We start from the raw sequence: 19,958 nt of genomic DNA, 5'->3' as shown, positions 1-19,958 counted from the left end.
GGTGGATCCGACTATAGTGAACTAGATAGATAATCCGACCGACCGGACAGGCAACGCACACCACAGCGCGGCCAGCAAGGCATTCAAACTTCTCAAGTGGCTGCCGTTACTTGATGGTGATGCGCAGTAGCTTCGTTTTCGATGCTTCCCCTGTCTCCTGCACACCGCGCTCTGCTTCCACTTCGCACGCTTTGCCCTCAGCGCATGATTTATCTTACAGGCCATCAATGTGAGCTTGAACGGAGGTAGCCTACAGTTCAATGCCGCCTTTTTGGAGCTTTTTTAGGTCGTTTTTTTTTTTGCAGGGGAGGGGGGGGGGGGGGAGCGCCGTCGTTGGCGTGCATATCAGTCAATGAAGAAACAGAGGTAGTGCTAAGAGCTCTCTTGCCCCCCTTAAGCAGCTCAAGGCTGTCCGGCGCACATTCCAAGTTACACAATCCATTCACCAACTTTGCACAAAATACCCCTGTCCTGTGCGTATACACTGGATTCGCGGGCATTCCCAGGATCCGCATAATATTCATGTGGATGTAACGACACACCTTGACACATCCGATATCCCGCCACCTTCCCCTCTTCCCTCAGATCCGTTCCTGACCCATGTTTCCGAGAAACAGGCTTTGCGTCAGCGAACACGCGCTCTAATTCCTCCGTGTTCGTACCCTCTCCTCCGTAGTCTCACTCGGGAGGAGGAGGTATCTGTGCGCCGGATTCGGGCAGGAGCGGCTCTGACTCCTTCTGTGCGTCATCGGTGGCGTGACAAACGTTACGAAGTGACTGACAAGTGTCCCCATTGTGGTGCTGCTCCCGACCAGTGTGACGAAAGACACTTGCTGTGGACTTGCCCGGCTACAGCTTCCGTTAGACGACGCTTCCTAAGAAAGGTTGGCGTGCGATGGGACGTTGCAGACGACTATCGCAAGTGGACTCAAGATAATCGCTTTATCGCGAACTTTTGTCGCTTTTTGAGCGAGGCTTGTTTGCACTCCTTTTTATAACTTTCTTTCCCTTTTTCATTATGCCTAATGGCAAACAGCTGGAATAAAAAAAAAGCTAAAAATATTTATTTATTACTTCTGGATGAGAAAAAAAAATCGAGTGGAGAAATAAGCACACGGTGACGAAGCTTTCGCCTCGCTTCATGCGATCACTCTCTTGCGTTTCGTACAATTTTCACGAATGGAATCGCGTAGCTGCCCGTCTTTTGCTGCTTTGTTTCGTTTCTTTTTCGCTGAGGATTCTCCGCCAGGGGTTGCTTGTCACTAGGCTGCGTACATGCGCGCCCCATCGCACGCGCAAGCGCGATACAACCGGCGGAGGAGCAGAACCCATAGGCGCTTTGAGAGAGATGAAGACTTCCGCGGCTTCCCCACCGTCCGCAGCCGGGAGCAGGCACGTCGGCCATGCCTCGATGAACCAGCCGGGCCTCGCTGCGCTGGACCAACCGGCGCTGGCCGTCGGGCAGGAGACAAGCGGCGAGGAGGAGCCGGCGGTGCCCTTCGGCGAGGGCCTGTACCAGATGCTGGCCCTGTTCAACAGCACGCTGTCGGAAGTCGCTTTCCTGTGCCACCTATTCAGCGTGCGGCTCACGGCCCACGTGATGGACCACTGGTACCGGCAACCGCCCGAGTTCGCCAACCTGAGCGCCGCTGAATGGAAGGAGATGGCCATACCACGCGCGGGGGACGGCACCTACAGCCGCTGCGTGAGGTACGGCCGCATATCTGTTTTGCATGCTGCATCTCGCTAGTTCCTTGCAGCGCTCGGCTGCTGACCCGAAAGACGCGGGTTCGATCCCGGCCGCGGCGGCCGAATTTCGATGGAGGCGTAATTCTAGAGGCCCGTGTACTGTCCGAGGTCAGTGCACGTTAAAGAACCCCAGGTGGTCGAAATTTCCGGAGCCCTCCACTACGGCGTCCCTCATAGCCTGAGTTGTTTTGGGACGTTAAACCCCAGTAAAACAAAACCAAACCAAGTTCCTTGCAGTACTGCCAAAGCGTGCAGAGGCGACGTTCTCGCGCTGCGGAGTATGAGTGGCAGCATGAACGTATATGATTGCAGTATTGTGGTATGTAAAAGTGGTAATATATTGTCTTCGGTAAGCCAAAATGAATACACAGGAAACCAAGTTCCATGCGATTTGCATGACATTCCTTACTTAAGACGTTCTTTTTCTTTTCGCCGAAAAGCAATGTCGAAAAATAATTGCATTTCCTTACGTATATCCAAGTTAACAACGTATCAAATACATCGTTTAGTATATATTTCAGCCTAATGTTTAGGTATCATTGGAACAAAATTTCTCGCAAGTTTCTTTTAAAATGACCAGTAAATGCGCGAACCAAAGCAGCTGACTATGGGAGTTCTTCGGCTTTCTCAAAAATGGCATTTACTTTCGCTTTCACGTGGAACTTACCGGCATCGCCTCAGTAGCTTTAACATGTGCGTGATCCTCTTCGCTACTTCATGCTGCAACGCGACACAGAACATCAGCATTTAGCCACAGACGTCACCGTACCGGTTCGGCTTCCGCACTGATGCTTTCGTACTTCAGCTTCTGATCTCTTAGTGTTGGTAGATATACTCGTCGATAGGAAACCGCGATGTTGTTTGGGTTTTTTGATATAGTTCATCGTTTGGTTAATGCGGTTTAGCGTCCCAAAGCGACTCAGGAAATGAGTGACGCCGCAGTGGAGGATAGTGAACAATTTCGACCACATGGGGTTCTTTAACGTGCACTGAAATCGCACAGTTCACGAGCACGGTACGCGGCCGGGATCGAACCCGCGTCTTTCGGGTCAGCAGCCGAGCACCATAACCACTGAGCCACCGCGGCGGGTCCCCTTATGGTTCGCAGATGTCTTCCTTCGTTTTATGCCTTTTCCCAATGGCGACGTTTCTGCAGACGCCGTCTCCTTTTCTGACGCGTGCCAGCTTGCGTCGTTTGTGCAAAGACGGCGATCTGACAGCGAGGCGCGAAGGAACTTAGTTAGGGCTGGGGTCGAACTCTTACCCGGCCATAGCCATTTTGAACAATGCTTAGGTGATCGCTGTCGGCCTTCTTGCTTAAAGGGGCACTGCAATGATTTCCTCGGTACCGATTTATATCATTAACTAGATTTATCATGAGTTCGTAAGAATATTGCAAAAAGAATTATTGAAATCGGAGCATGCAAATGGAGGTTATTGCACTTTGAAAATGCGAAATGAAAAGATCTGACGAAAATGCGTTTCACTCACCCAGTACTTAGATTGGGCGCCACCAATCAGAACCGTGCCTAGAGCACACGCAGAGGAAGCTTGCATGCAATTGTTGCTTTGGCGGGGCAGCCCACGGCTGCGCATTTTGACGGCGTCGGCTCCCCCCCCCCCCCCCCCGAAATTTTGAGTTCATTTTATTTTGTGGCTCTTGCCGTCAATTGCTATCTTTTTACCACTGACAGTATATTAAAGCGGACAAAGTGAAAAGATCTCGCATTAAAGAAATTTAGCACTTTTTACTTTATATAGCTCTCACACAGAAAAGTAAACAGTATAGAAAAGTTTATTAAAATCCATCTAGGTACCGTTTCTTTTATTCCGAACCCGTTTGAACCGGTTCGATGCTGTCTGAACCGGTTCGATGCTGTCTGAACCGGTTCGCCGGAACGGAATGGCCCTCCGGAGCTGAACCCGGAACTGACCTCGAAAGGCGTAAACCCGAACGGCACAGGAAAAATTCCGGTTCGATGCCCTGGCTCCGGCACGCAACCTATGGTTTATTTGCTAAGGCGTATAATATAAGCTTGAAAGTTATCTGAAAAAGAAAAAAGAAACGAAGAAATGCGTAGCAAACTAAGGATGAAGGTGCACAACGGTCCTTGAATGTCTAAAGGTGGCGTTCACGTTTTCTCGGGCGGGGAAGGAAAGGAGAGGCGAGTAAAAGCCACGTGAGAGGAGGAAAATAACACAATAAAAAAATTGTTTAAACCAGCACCACCTCGTGTCACTCGTCGCATGAACTCGACGCCCAGTGCGGTCACGTCGTTCTGGCCAGAACACTCCTTCTCTTGCCCCTTGTCTTTTGTGACTGTTTTTATTTTTTCATTTTGCAATGTACCAACTGGCCCGCATTTTTACCCTTCTGCGGAGGGAGGTAGCATGTATCTAAAAACGGTGGGTCCGTGGGTCCAACCTGAGTATGAACCCAGGCCTGCCACCGCCCAGGCATCGTACCTCACGAGCGCGACTGGCCCTCACAGTCGCCTGGGAGTCTCTGCCACTCCCATGGGGTTCGCATCCCCAGAGGATGGGTCCCGGCCATACCCATCCCCACCGCTGGTATGGATGCCGCTGGCGTTGCATCGGAACAAAGCCTAGTTGCCGAAACTACAACGACCCGAAACTGATGGCGGAAGGGGCACGAGCAGGCCGCACAGTCGGATTCTCCCCCCGGATCAGCGACAGCAAACATTCGGTTTCGGGAGGCATCATGTCTTCCGAGGCAGGATAATGCTCAATTTCAGCCCAGCTTATCAAAGTGGGATCGTAGACGCCCTTTTTCTGAGCCGCCATAGCGACCGCACTCAATCACAGACCACGCCCGAGCGTAGCCTTAAGATAGGGTCCGCTCCGAGGCGGCGTGGCGTGAGTGAGTAATTGTAATAAGTCAGCCAAAAATGGCCCATATGCTTGATTTCGGTGTCCTAGGAGTGTTGCCCAATTTGCGAAGACGATGAAATCAAGATTTTCGGGGCCCAGGTTGCTAGTTAGCGGTTCCGGCCGAAAATCAGCGGAGCCGATGTGCCGCGCGTCCTCACTGCGCCAGCGAACGCTCGTTCTTTGCAACAGCCGAGCATGCACTACAACCACTGATCAGTCGCTACGGAAAGAAAATGCTTGAAAAACACTGCAGCGCAGCAGAAAGCAAAGACACAAAGAAAAGAAACGAACACCACGGGCATACCACGGGCGCTACCGTAGTGTTCGTTTCTGTTGAGCTCAAACAAAATAAATTGTGCCTGTGCTTTTAAAAGTGCAGGCAGTACGTCCGCCATCAAAAGTTCATGGAGGTGGACTCTGCCCAATAAATTTAATTTCTTCGCGTCTGAAACGTAGTGCTTCAGTACAAATGGTGCGCTGTGTGAATCGTACAATGGCGATTAGGCCGTATGTAACTATTCCAGGATGCACTGAAAGAACTCACTGAAATTAATTTCTCCGCTAATCGTCTTCCATTACCAATTGACGCGGTGTACAGTCGCCGTCAAAAGTAAATGGAAGGCGACTTTGTCAAAAAATTCAATTTCTTTAAATCTAAAGCACAATGGCCCAAGTTTGTTGGTGCACAGTGCAATTCGCGCAATCACAATTCAAGGATGCATAAATTGATGGGCAATGATTAAATTTTTTCGTTAATATTGCCTTCCATTTACTTTTGACGGCACATGTACATGTGTGAAATTTTAAACTAATTGAGTTTTAAATTACATCGGTATCCCGTCACTTCAATAATCTTGATTTATTTGGTACAGCTGTTCTTAGGGGTATTGCTTTGGGACGTTAAACCCCAAAAAACCAACCAACCAACCTATAAATAGAGCTTGGCCAAAAAGCTTAAGTTAATAAATTGATGTTCTTTACACTTTATTTTCAAACTACAGCATGCTGCAGGCATGTCCAAAATGATCAGTTGCCAAGTGCATATAACACACAAACATATGACTGCATGATTTCACCTTCATATTGTTTAGTGAAACAAATAAAACGCAAGAAAAAGCAGTGCAGTTCGTCAGCGGTTTAACCAATCCTGCAACTATTCAACCTTATCATTTCCGGTGAAATGGCTACTCCGCTGCTTTAGCGCGTGAGTCAATACGCTTGCTTCTGAGCGCTGCAAAAGTCGACCTTTCTGCTCAAGATGCTGTACAAAAACACCACCGGTTGGTGTTGCCGGTGCAGTCTCATGTGGCGAGGATATCGGTTGTGTGGAAGTGTAAATTAGCCGGTCATAGGCTTCCCTTTCTTGTGTCATACTTTTTCTTTTGTTTTTTCTTTAAAGAAGGAAGGAGGCGGGGTATTTCGATCGCTTTTTTCTCTACTAGCCTTTTCTTTTTTCGTCCAATTTCAGGATTCCCTCCAGGAAGTCCCTGAATCTTCTCATTCGATTTAATTATTCCGGTTATCGGCGTGGAAGCCACTGTCACTGGTGACAGCAATCAGTGGGGCTTAAATCATTTTTCTGTGCGTTGTGCTAGCCATCATCCTGTGTAGTGCGTTCACCTGATATTTCTGTCTGTCTTCCGTACTAGCCCATGTATTACTATAAAAATGGGCGGCAGTAGCGTCGAAGGGAAATAATGCGTTTTGCCGTCATGCACGTATGTTGTGCTGTGTCTATATTTAACCAAAACGAGCTCTCTCCTCAAGTGTTCTACCCCTGACGCTGCTCTTTCGAAGTTGTACAAAATAATTGTCTTCCTTCGCTTTGTAATTGTTTACCTCTGCACATCAGTCATTAACACTTCTTTCAGTGCCTTATCAGTTAAAGCTGCCATGGTGGCTCAGTGGTTATCGGGCTCAGCTGCTGACCTGAAAGGCGCGGGTTCGATTCCGGCCGCGGCGGCCGAATTTCCAAGGCGGCGAAATTATAGAGGCCCGTGTACTGTGCGATGTCAGTGCACGTTAAAGAACCGCAGAGTGGTCAAAATTTCCGCAGCCCTTCACAACGGCGTCCCCCATAGCCCGAGTTCCTTTGGGACGTTAAACCCCCATAAACCAAACCATAAACCAAATATCACAGTTAAACCATCCCCTTTTTCTGAAATATTCAAGGCGGAATAGCGGGTACTTCATAATGATGGCGCGTTGCTTTATTGTATTCACCATTGTATTCGCGTGCGCTTTATGCATTGTGTGAGACGTAGGCATCCTCAAACGTGCCATCGCGACCACCTCCGCTTCGACTAGTCGTACATAGCCACCCATTGTATAGCTAGCAGTTGCTGTTTTCTCGCCATCTCGAGGAAAGGCGGATCAGTGGTTATCGCTCTCAATAGCGTGTTCGAAGCGCAGAGGCAGCGTAGAACGGTCAGTCAACTTTCAGGTCGAGCGAATTGAGAGAAATGAAGCGTTCTTCTCGTCATCACGCTATCTACCCTCCTGTGACAGAGGTGTCACGTGGATTACACTTGCACGACACTAGCGTGCACGTGGCAACCGCCGCTCGCAACTATATGCTTCCAGTGTGTGCGGACAGCCGACCAAGCGGTTTCCGTCCAACGTGCTACTCACAGCTACCTCTGTAATAAGAATAAAGCGCCTTTGCCGAGCCAGGAAGTTAACGGATGTTTCCTTTCCATCCACTGCAGGCGAGGTGGTGTTCGTGGAAGAAGACGTGAACAAGTGTTCGCCGTCGGAGCCACACTGCGTGACAGTGGCCCAGTGTCCGCAGGCGCAGAGGGACATCCGCCGAGGAACGCACCCCACCATCTGCGACTGGAAAGGAGCCACTTCGTTGGTTTGCTGCGCGCAGCCCACGGGAGTGCCCCCGGTAACACCGGACCAACCTCGTACGTACAACTCAGTTTCCATGCAAGGAAAGATTCGTGAGCAACAAGCGGGGCAGTGCGTACGATCCTGTGCCGTTGCCTAGCAACCAGAGTTACTGTGGGACAATGTGCTCCGTCCTAACGGGCACTTTACCTCCCTTCAAAAAACAAAAGGTGCGCCTACTTTTTCTGCAGAAAGCTGATAGAATCAGATAGGGGTCCGCCTAGCTCCAGCTTATACCCTCCGATCATTCTAACAGCGGAAGGTACGATCGCGAGCCGTAGCATTATCCACCAATGTCGTGGGACACTACACTCCGTTACAAACTCGAAAAAATCCTCAGTATAACAACAGTACAAAAAATGTTCGTGCCCTTCCTGTCCCTGACAAATCTTTCGCCACCCCTTAATTACATATTCTATGGTGCCTCCACTTAAATGCGATGCCCACCTCTGCCCGCTCTTTCCTCTATGGTCTCTGAGCCTCATCTGCATGCGCAAGTTTCTTCGAACACGATGCTGATATGGACCATTGCCTGTTCTCCTGCTCCGTTGCCATTCAATCCTCCCATTACCCTTACCTCATTCCCTCAACGTGGTGGGCCTGGCTTGGCTAACCTTGGATCAGCTGACGGACCAGCTGATTTTTTGGTGACCCCGGCGCAAGATATTCTTGACGCTTAAGGCTGTGTCGTAATGCGGTTGTTCCTCTCTCTTTCTATCTCTATGACATTGCCGAAAGGCAACAAGCCACTCATGGGACAAGGTGCTCATTACAGCTTATGCACTAGTTACACGGCCGGCTTAACCGCTGTTATGCCTGACAGTTAAGTTCAGTAACCGTGGTTATGCTTAACCGCGGTTGCTGAACTTGACTGCGGTTAACGCGAACCGCGGTTCGCATCACTGTTCACGTTCACGGCCATCAACAGCCCCTTGGGTGCAACAAGCGAAGTGACGCTGCGATCGGCAAAGCGAAGTTGCATTTACAGATATCTCCATTAATTAAAATGCAGTGTTTGGAGTGCCGTCCGATGGCGCAGCAACAGCTCAGACTCTGCTATTTTCTCGATTAACGACGCAAACCGAGGACGCCACGCTCGCTTCGCGGTAACCGTGCTTAGCGCCTTTGCTGAGGTTTGGTCCACCGTGTAACATGGGCGAACCACGGTTTCGCGTAACCGCTGCTAACTTTGTCCGTGTGATAGGGGTATTAGTTTTTATGTTTTTTTACCTGCGTTTCTTTTCGTTAGCACGTCCCTTAGACTCAAAACAAATCTTGTTCTTCCGCTCTTCTTTTCCTGGATCCTCCGACATAGGTACCGCCAACGATTCCTCCCGTGCAACCACCTGTAGGGCCACCTGTGGAACCTCCTGTGCAACCTCCTCCAGTTGTTCCGCCAACCAGTCCTCCTGATTCTCAACCACAGGCACCCACAGACCAGGGGACTGGAACGAGCGTGCCAGGGGCTACAGGCATCGGAGGAACATCGTCTGTGGACAAAGCCGGTTCGTCCGGTACCAAGCCAGGCGGAGGCTCGGAAGGACGCGGCCCGGCAGCAGGAGTCGAAGACTGCGAATGCGACGACGGTGCGCTCTTGTTGCTCCTGGTCCCGCGCATAGATGTCGCAACCAAAAGAAAAAAAAGATAACAGAGAGAGAGGGGGGGGGTAAAGGTGAAAGCAAAATTGGTGTCACTGGAAGCTGCACTCCTTGTCTTTTACCTAGAGAGGTTTATTTCGCAAGTCATAAGTAACAGACGCTGCTTGAACAGGGAACTTGTTTAATTGGTAGCCGGCTAGAAAACCCAACGGACGCAATGGTACTAATAACAGAATAATTTTGCAGAAGATCGGATGCAAAAGTCAGCTGCTTCTATAGCCGACGTCGTAAGTGTAGCTCATATAAGCAACAGGAGCGGTAGTAATTAGAATAGCAGAATAAATTAAATATTAACGGTGATGCCATATGGCCCCACCGGCTACCGGTTTGCGGCCATGCTGGGAGCGGAAGGCTGCCACTTCAGCCTGCTACACCAGAGAAATTGTGCTTCAGAGGCGCGTTTCAGACACGATGGACTTCCTTTGCGCCTATCGTGCATTTAAAGCCTCGCGATGCGTTGACGAGCGGTGCTCGTAGAAACAGTCGCCCTTCAGGTAAGCCTCACCGAGCTGATGCGTCTGTCCCCCACTAATGTCGCTCGTTGTCCGCAAAAGATCGTTCCACGCTATGCACTGTAGCTTGGTGGGTGACGGGCACGGCACTCACGTAAGCAATGCAGGTATGTCTTTTTTTTCTCTCAGCGGTTACAGGTGGGACGAAAATTCGCTCGCAGTTACGTAGCCCATGTCTCGACTTCGCAGCAACGAACCATTTAATGGGCGTAAATCGGGTGAAACGCGCTTTCCGTCGCTGACATTTCGGTGGAGTAGCTTGTTAGCTGCAACAAGCTAAAAGTTTAAAGATAGCTTTCCTAACATAAGGCAGCCAGTGGATTGGCGAAGGCTTTCTAGACAAGGCATTCACGCAAGTATTAATCCGGTCGCGACGTTATCACGCGAACGCCGGACAGGGCCATTTAATATTCGGATACTATTTAGATTTCATTGCGTTGTTTTTTTTTTATTCATTCCTACTCTTCGCCGTTGGTTCAGGCAACTCCATGTCGTGCGTTTCCTCATCATCACCGGCTAAAGCCTAGCGATGGCGAGGTCCTTGCGTTGCTACGGCCAATCACAAAGACCAAAACAGAATGCAATAGAATCGACAAGGGCCCGTTACATTATACCAGAGCCCTCTAGACTCATGCGCACAACGTCTTGCGTGAGGTAGCGCGTACAGCAAGTATCGATACGTGTGGCAAACTTCCGTCTTGCGCACGGCGTTCATTTTGAAAGAACCTCGCGACGTTGCCTTGCGCAGTATAGCCTTGCGCCGTGTGCAAACGCGCCATCGGGTATCGTGGGTCTTAACCCTCCTTCCGCCGCGGTCCCGCAGCGCTCCCGGTCAGGACTTGCGGATTGCGACCCGAGGCGACCGAATCCCGACAGCGACCAGCGCGGCTGCTCTTGGATAAGCCCGTCCACTCTCTGGACGCCCGCAGGGTTCGAAGACCTGGACTGAACCGGCGGCGGCGGCCGCTCAACGCGGTGTCGCTGCTCCCGCGCCAGCAGTTCACCGGCCAGTCACAGCGCCAACAACAGCAGGAGCAGTCGCAGTCGTCGCCGTCCGACAGTACGTGGCCCTGGATGGTAAGTCCTGTCTTCGCTGCTCCTCATCACCACTCCTCTTCGCCGAGCTTAAGAGCGCCCTATAGGGTTATCCGTGCGAAGGAATTGAATAGCATTGGATACTACCAATTATAGTTCTGAGCAGAAAACTTTCCCGGTAAAGATGTTCTTATGCGGAACATGCGACGTGCTAGCCGACATGAAGTTTAGGGTGTGCAGGAGAAGCATAAATGAGCACTCGTAAACAGTTAATGCGTTAGCATTAGAAGGATCAGTGCAAGCGGAAATGGCGACCGCCGTCTGTCAGTAGCCGGTGGCCGGTGGCCCACCTGCCCATCGTGGCTACGAACTAACTTAGTATACTACCTATACGTATTTAGTTTACTAACTCGGTTGTAAATAACGAACCATAGCATGCTACTTCGGATATAACAAAATATGATGTGTGAACCTCGGATATACCGAACCTACTTATATCACTTCCGATATAACGAACTTTTGTGCCTGGACCTCGGACCTTAAGAACTTAGTGTGTTGGCCCTAGACATGACGAACTTTATTGTGTCAATCTCGGATATGATGAGCGCTTCGCGATAACGCATTCAAAGGATCCACCGAGAATCGCCTAAAAGTTATTGTCATTGCTTTCTAACTGTTACTCGTGGGAAGAGTTTTAAAGGGTTACGGCCGGCTCCATGCTCCGTTTTTCGATTCCGCACTAGAGTTCCCATATTTGGGTGTTGGCCGCATCATCCTGCACACAGGATGCCGCACCGCAGCGACTGAGAGACGTTTCTGAGGCTGGGGTAAACGGGGCGTTGAGATGACGAATACGTGCATCTTTTAAATTCTACGCTTGGTGCTTGAGTTTTCCACAAAATGGTCGCGTTCCGAAAGACGCGTTTTCTGCAAATGAAAATCATTCGCGTTTGGTCCGAGCTATACTAGACCGTGCAGTCTGTTTTCAAGTATTAGTGATCCCTTCGCGGCGTGCGGCTTTCCTCTTTGGTCATCGTTAGGATTTCAACATGTGATAACTAGACGAGATTTATGTGAAAGGTAGCAAATAAAGATGGAAAACATTCCGACCGCGGGGACAGTATTTCGATAGAGGTGAATGTCCGTGCGCAGTGCGATATCAGGGGACGTTAAAGGACACCAGGTGGTCCAAAAAATCCGGAGTCCCCCACTGTGGCGTCTCATATCGCCCATATGTCGCTTCGGGACGCTGAACCCCATAATTTACAATATACAATTTTTATACATGAGAAAACGAAGCGTTGCCTGTGTTACAAAGTTTATAAAAGTGGTATGTCGCTCCATTCACGCTGGTTGACTGGAATAAATTTACTGGGCAAAAACGGGTCATGCGATCACCTCACATTTGAGAGTAGTGATCGATGCCCGGTGATTCCACTTGTCATTTGCCGCGGGAATAGTAGACAAGGGTACAGTTGAGACATGCTAAGATACGCTGAGCGCTTAGAATATCACCAGAAAATGTTACCTAACGCAGCCTATTTTCTGGAACTGACACCACGGTAACAAAAGACACGGACAGATATCCTATAAAAATAAAGGATTTTAGTTGGCACGTTTAGAACCTCGGACTTGCTACCGTTCTCATGGGAGAGTGTTATGCAGAAATAAATTCTTTAGAAAGAGCAACAGGCAGAGCGAAATGTGTGAAAAAAAAATTGGTTGTGCGTAGTTCTGCTATGCCAGGATATACGTAGCGCCAGGTTAGGGCGAGGTCTCCACATCTCGGTGGATACCTGAACCAGAGGGAAGGCGCATAACTGTCCTCTTGGAACACTGGACACCTCAACTGTGCTTTAAGCTAAGTGGCGGTAGTGACAGGGGTGCGCTGCATGCGTTGGCTCTGACAACGTTGAGCCGGAAACGCGGCGCTGACGCCATAGGCCGTCGGCGTTTGTTGTGTTCATTGGTGTTGGCGTTGACAACGTTTTACACTCCGATGATTTTAAGGAAAGGAAGTGCATATAATGGCTCCCTGGGTCAGTGGACGCCTGAATCGTGCTTATAGGTCCGTGGAATGAGGGAAGAGAGGTGTGGCTGCAGGCATTGACAAGGTTGTGCCAAAAACGCGGCGCTGAAGCCATAAGCCGTCGGTGTTCGTTGTGTTCATTGACGTTGGCGTTGTCAACGTTTTACACTCCGATCATTTTAAGGAAAGGAAGTCGAGCGCGCGCGGCGAGGCACGCCAACTGTGCGTAGTGACGTCACTTGCTCCTCGCGCATGCGCAGCACGGCTCTCCAGGAGCCAGGCGAAACTGCTCAACCTCGGCCAGTGTAGCTCACGCTACAAAATTTGTGCACCTAAGCTTGCCGGTTTAGCGCAATATAATGAGCGAAAGCTAACTGGCATTATCGGCCGAGTGGTCTGGAGCCGCAGGCCCGTTTTGACGTTTCACAGGAGACTGTCCGATTAAGCGTTTCTATGCTCACGTGTACGCTCGGCCTTCTTCCGCATGCGGTCTCGGTTCGACCGCGTTCCCTGCACACTTCACGGACTCAAGGGCACGCTTGCACGAAGCAAATAAGACTGTGCAGTTCTCAGTTTACCCTTATTCGCAGTCGTGACCCTGCCCTGGATAAATTTAAAGGAAAGGCGCATAACTTCATTTTTTCAGTGGATACCTGAACCGCGCAGTCATAAAAAAAGACGGGAAGGTTCAAAAGCGGCTGCTGCGCCGGGTCTGAAAAAGCGTTGCTTGCGGATGGCATGCAGGGCGGGATAAGAGAGCGCTGTGCACGACCAGAGGCTCATACACGGTTCAGAGCGTTGTTCTGCATCATGGAGCGCCCCTTTCAATGCATCCCGGTAGTCCAGGTCCCGCCTGCTTGAAGCAAATTTACTAGTTCCATGTTCAGCCTTCTTAGCAATTTTGATCACGTTGCTAGAAGTGGTCTAGACCATCCGCTGGATTTTAGGACGGGAAATACGCATAAATGGCTCACTCTGTTGGTGAACACCTCAACCGCGCCGTGAGAGAAAAACGCAAGGTGGCCATCTCAACCGCGCCGTGAGAGAAAAGCGCGAACGCTAGCTGGAAACATGCTTTTAGTCTTTGTTCGTGTTTCTCTCTCAAGACGCGGTTGAGGAGTCCACCGGCAAAGGGAGCCATTTATACGCCATTCCTCAAATTCTGCGGAGCGTCTAGACTGCGAATTAAGCTAGACCGGGAATCTTATTCGCAATCTAAGCACTCTCTTGCTTTTGAGGAAAGGAAATGCCCATTCTTGGCTCACTTTGTAGCAGCCCGCGTAACATAACGCGTAACGCATTACTACTGCCGTTGTACTTTCCAAATGGATGATAATAAAGCTATTACAGCTTTCACCTTAAAATAATATGCTTCGTTCCACGCAGGCTTCTGTGGTTGACCAAGTGAACCCGGCTAGGCGATGTGCTGGTGTGTTGTTAGACCAGCAACACATACTCACAGCAGCCCAATGCTTCGGACCAGACAACGGGTGAGTTGAAAACTCTTCAAAGTGAGTCCCTGTTCCTACGGAAGTGGGTTCCTTGATTAGATAAACTTATGAAATGAATGCTAGCTCTGTAGTAGCGCACATAAAAAAGACGGCGCAGCTCTCTTCGACTGCCTGGGAGAACTGTACGAGTCCGCATGTGTGACTCTCGTTTCTATGGAGGTGTTTTGTCTTTTAACAAGGTCAGGCATAACTTTATACCGAACAAGAGTACTGAGAACCATTCGGACGCGTGTTCAACTACGAAACTATAAAAAGGAAAATAGGCTGATGAGTTATCCGGAAAGCTACGCGGCATCGCGGTCTCCGGACTGCACCCAAGCTTTACCTGACTCTCCCGACGCTCCTTCTGCTGTAAGCCTCCGCAGAAGCAAGTGGTGCTAGTAGAACCTCTGCACGCTTTTAGGAAACACAAAACTGTCCGACTATCTGCCGTTTTTTTTTCATTGCTTTCCTACATCTAGCAGCGCAATCAAAGGCTTAGACTAGCGAAAAGCGTTAAGATGCGCACGAGGTAAAGGGGTGTCGGGCTTGACAGCTTATTAGCTCCGAGGTGGAGTAGCGTGTTACGAAGCATAACTTCCATTTGGACGAGTTGGTTAAGGCTGTGAGCGACTTTGCAATCCAAAAGAGACAGGTGAGGTTGATGAAAGCACGAAACCTAGTGACAGGGTTATTTCTTCCCCAGTACCGTCCACACTACCTAATACGCTGCATATTCTCTAGCATCGTGTTGCGCAGAGTTTCCAAGATCCATTCCGGAAGGATTTCGTTCCGTAAGGAGCGCTCCGTCTCACCACAGGGCATGCTCCGCTTTGAGAAGCTCTAGATTCGGATTTATGACGTTTTCAGTACGTTCGCTCCCTCTACGCCACTCTCGTTCTGAAGCTAGTGGAGAAGCACTGCCCGTATACACGAACGCCATCGCAGGAGGAACAGCGCCGTGATGCTGAACACACCGGGCCTGCCCGTGACGCTCTGACGCGTGGTGAGCGCCGAAGCACATCCGATGTTCCGCGTGCCGGACGGTTACCACGACCTGGCCCTGGTGAGGTTCGAACCCGCACTCGCTTCCGGGGAGCTGGCGCCCATCTGTCTGCCCACGGTGCTCAACGCCAGGCGCGTGCTCAACGGCAGCATCCTCGACGCCGTCAGCTGGTCCGACCGGCAGAGAGGTGTGCTGCGTGCGGTCGATCAACACGAGTGGCTGCTATTTTTTTTTCCTTCTCCTTAGGACCTAAACAGACTCAGTGGCTGTACAAGCTTTTTTTCCATGGTCGTTATTTTTTAAGGCGGAAGCCTTTAATGTCTCATCGTTGTAAGCAGCAGTTGTCGACAGAAAATGTCACGCTTTTCATTTGGTGGAAACGGTCGTGACGTCACAGTGCGCGAATTTCAAACGGGGCCAATTGTACTTTGGCTAGTAACCATGCAACCAATTGAAGGGATCGTACAGTGATGCTCTAATTAAGTGGGACTGAGCTTAGTTAATTGCTTAATTATCCAATTAGCCTAATTAGCTTTACTAGTCAGGCCATATAAATAAATAAAACCGATTAAGAAATTGGTCGAGCTCAGGAATCGAACCCCGGTCTTCGGCGTGAGAGACGAGCATGCTATCCACTCCGCCATGCCAGCTCGATGGTTTGGAATGAACAAAGGCGCGTCTAGTGAATACGGTGTCTTCACTCACTCTCATCCTCATCCATTCCCTTCCCGCGAGGTTTAGTTGTCCACCGACAAATGAGAGACAGATACATTTCCTTTCCTCAAAAACCAATTTACTGACAAGCGAGGCGTAGAACCAAATGGGCGATGGCGTTCTATGGACTCCTTGGCAGTGTTGCAAGACGCTGTCGCGTTCCACTCTTAGGGGCATCAGTGACCACACTTTAGGTCAAAAAAGTGCCCCCCTGAATTTTGTGAGACAGTTACTGCGTAATTTCCTTTCCTCAAATACAATTTTCATTTTCTTCATTACGGCTCCTCTTTATCTATCTTCTTTCACTCCCACTTCCTCCCTTCCTCTACGGTGCGGTTCAGGTGTCCACCGAGATGACAGAGAATTACTGCGCCATTTCCTTTCCTCAAAAAGCGTTGCGTTCAAAGGGCAAGGCATCGCGCTGAACGGGTGGTGTTCCGTGGACTCCCTGGCAGCGCTACAACGCGCTGTCGCGTTCCACTCCTAAAGGCGAAGCTTAAGCGTCATTAATTAGCAGTTAATTAAAATTCAAGCATTAATCAGTAATTAACCATTAATTAGTGATTTGTAATCACTTGGCGATTAGTACTCAATTATATGTGACGCCACCGGTGCCACAGAAACAGCGAAGGTGGCGCGGAAAACGCTTCCGCCTCTACCCACTTTAGACAGTCAAAGTGCCCCCTGAATTTTTTTTATATGACGACGCACTGTGCTATCCTTTGAGCCGTTCAAGGTCTTATCCGTGCGTGTGTAGGCAGACAGGTATGCAGGTGACAGCTACAAATGGGCGACAAGTTTTGTGAAAAATAGTGCGTTAAGAAGTCTGCAAACGTCTTATGCGGTCGTTTTTTGAGAACAGGGGCCTAAGATGTTAGAAACAGCAGCAATATGCCTGGCAGTTAACCTTCTTCGTCCGACGCTTGCAGACAACTCTCGTTTCCTGTCTCTGTCGTGGCCGACACTTCCCGTGCCAGCCTGCTGTGGACACTGCATTCCGACTGCTGCTCTCATGCTTGCTTGGTTTTCGCGCAGATTTCCACCCGGGCTCGATGGGCGATAAGCGCTACCGGGTGATCTCCTCTTCGAGCTGCAACAACACGTACGCTGGCGTTGACCTCTCACCGTACCCGCAGGGCATCAACCACGAAGACTTCATTTGCGCTCAGCTGACCGCCAACATCGGCGAGGAGTGTGTGGTGAGTGCCCGTCTGCTCACGTGCTCTCCAGAGTTGGGAACTGTCAATAATCTAGCGACAAAGGCTGCCACCGGTTTACTGCACGTCTCTGCTCGGTCTGGCTTGCTTCATTACGTTTTTTTTTTTTCATTTCCGTGTTTCTTTACTTGTATGCTCCGTTTCCTGAGTACAAAAGCTCTCGGGCTGAATATTTTCCCTATTAGTTACCTCTGTAAAGACAACCCAAGCAGAAAGGACCCGACATGTTGAAAATGAAAGCATTGCTACAGTCGGCTACAACTTAAAAACGAAGCAGCAGAAACCCCTCAAAGGAGCCCCTCCAGCCACTTGCGTCGACCAGTTCTCCCCTTTGATCGATTTTCCTCCTTGACCCATCCCTGTGGGCTCGCTAGCGTGAAATCGCGGTGGGGGGGGGGGGGGGGGGGGGGGGATGCAGATGAATAGGGAATAAGCACCGCTTAACCGGACTGGCCGCGGTGTCAGGAGAATCAGTCGATGCCTTTGGCTGGAGGGCATCCTTTAAGGGGCATCTGCTGCTTCGTTCTTGGCTTGTATCCGACTATTATAGATGACCTCGGCCTCGCTAGGTGCACAGTAATGATGTGTAGAGTTGTGTCAGTTTTTGCACAGCGTCAGATATAAACCAGCAGGGAAATGGCGGAACAAAAATTGCGGAGGGCACTTAAAACTACTTGCGTGCTGTGAATGTGAAAGCATGCACGCGAGTTGTTCGGCTGCGGCAATGGTGTGCCACCTCACTGCAGTGGCCAACGAATGTGATTTGTTCGCGCCGTCCGAATGGAAGTAAGTTGATGAAGACTACGATGCCCAAATCCAGCGAGGGAGACTATCAGTTCAACGCTCGGTGTTTTGTGTTGGGTGATGACGCAGTTTGAACGATTTCACGGAAATACCCATACGTTCTGCCAGTGACGTGACAAACAGTTGATACAACAAACGTCGATAAGCTCTTGCCAAGCGAACCTGGCAAACAGTGGGTAGAAACGGATCCTCCTAGTCTCGCAAGATGAACCTCTAAATGGAGTATTTAACTAGTGTTACCAAAAAATACCTTTACAGAGATCTTGTTAAAGTAGCCTTGCATATTTCTGTGTATCGGTCGCTGTACTCTTTTAGAGCGGGGTAAAATGTATTGAAACGTTTAAAGCGAATGCCTGTAAAGCCTGCTGTGCAAACTTTCTTCGTTAAACTGCATGTCGCGGCTCTCCCCGTAAAGCCATGGATGGCAGAAAATAGAACTTTGTACCATGAGGTGTCGACTGTCTTTTGTGCAGAAAGCCGGAGACTGTTGAACATGTATTTATAGATTGCTGGGACGGGGTCTTCTTTTGAGATGTTCTACAGGGAACTTTGATGAAATATTTCCTCTCAGATCCCCATCGAATTCGCGTTTTGGCAGTCAAGAATGATGAGGGTGTGCCGTGTGGCAGTCAAGAATGATGAGGGTGTGCGACCTGATCTGTTCGCACTGGCCTGTGTTCGAAACCCACTTGGGAAGAAATTTTATTTTTTTGTCTTTACTGATGATGTAGCCACTGTCGATGACATCATGTGGTCATCTGGGTTTTGGGTTCATTTCTCGTGGATGTAACCCCGGATTTGGTGAATGGTGGGGGCCATATGAAGCCTTCGCATTAACAAAACACAGGGAGACCTATGGCGACTACAGGGCTGTTTTTCCAGTAGTTGTCCATTGTCTTCTTTTCTATTCTGGTTCCGTCCTTTTCCTGCTGGTCACTACCCAAAACTAGATGCAAACGCTGCCAGATTAAAACATCAGGCGTAGACAAAACTTGTGTCCATTTTTTTTTTCTTATTGATTCCTCTTCTTTTTGCACTGCAGGGCATCCCGGGAAGCCCCCTCATGATACAGGAGGGAAAGCACTGGGCCGTCATCGGGTTGTACAGCTTCGGTGTATCGTGCAGCGGCACGGCGCAGTACCCGACAGTGTTCACACGCGTGTCCCCCTACATCACCTGGATATACGAGAAGCTCGGCGTGCGCTAATGAGCGTGCCCGACGCCCACGTCCGGACCATCAGGATGAACAGGCATCGTCCGGTGGCCTTCCGCAGTGGCATGTCTGCGGGCAACACTTGTTGAACACGCGCGATCACACGCTGTAAGCGAGGCAAGACAGATGGTGAACTGTTCGGCGATCAACATAAACAAATGGCGTCACAACTCGCGCACCTGCAGTAATTTATTCACTGACTTTTGTGAGTGAATCTACTGCTCCAAGTCAAGGAAATTTGCTAGGATACAGAGAGCAAAGACGCTGCCTTGATTCCAGGCGACACTAGCGAAGAATCTTATACGAAAGCATTTTACGCGTTCAGTACTCTCCCTTAAAGTTAGAAACTAATAAAGAGAATCCCCACTGAGTGCAGATGCTCTACATTGCGACACAAACTTTGACTGTTTTCTTTAACAATTCCCTTAATATGGCTCGGCCCCTTCTTTCTTTTTGCTTCCCTTTTTCCGGCACGCTAGTGGTGTGCAGGAGAGAGCGTAAGCCTTGGGTACAAGCAAGCACTAGTAGTTTGACGCCTATATGATGAGAACACTGGCTTTCAAACGGAAACTCAGAATGGCTCGCGAGTGACGAGTTGTCCTAAAATGTCCTGCTCGGTAGCTTTCTCACCAGCATGCACCATTACTGTGAAGTTCTCCTTCGACTACAATTGATAGAGTGTCATGCTGAAGCGGACTTCTAGATGAAAACTGAGCACACCGTGCACTACTTTGAACCAGAATGGAC

General features: G+C 49.7%; 1 pseudogene; it reads left to right on the top strand.

Moving 5' to 3' along the window:
* The first annotated feature begins 1,411 nt into the window (after positions 1-1,411).
* On the top strand, positions 1,412-19,205 carry LOC149354562 (uncharacterized; annotated as a pseudogene).
* The last annotated feature ends 753 nt before the right edge of the window (positions 19,206-19,958 follow it).

This window comes from Amblyomma mixtum, chromosome 3, assembly GCF_055824585.1.
Source record: "Amblyomma mixtum isolate Tamu chromosome 3, ASM5582458v1, whole genome shotgun sequence".
Classification (NCBI taxonomy): Eukaryota; Metazoa; Arthropoda; class Arachnida; order Ixodida; family Ixodidae; genus Amblyomma; species Amblyomma mixtum.
This window is presented reverse-complemented; position numbering and strand designations above follow the sequence as displayed.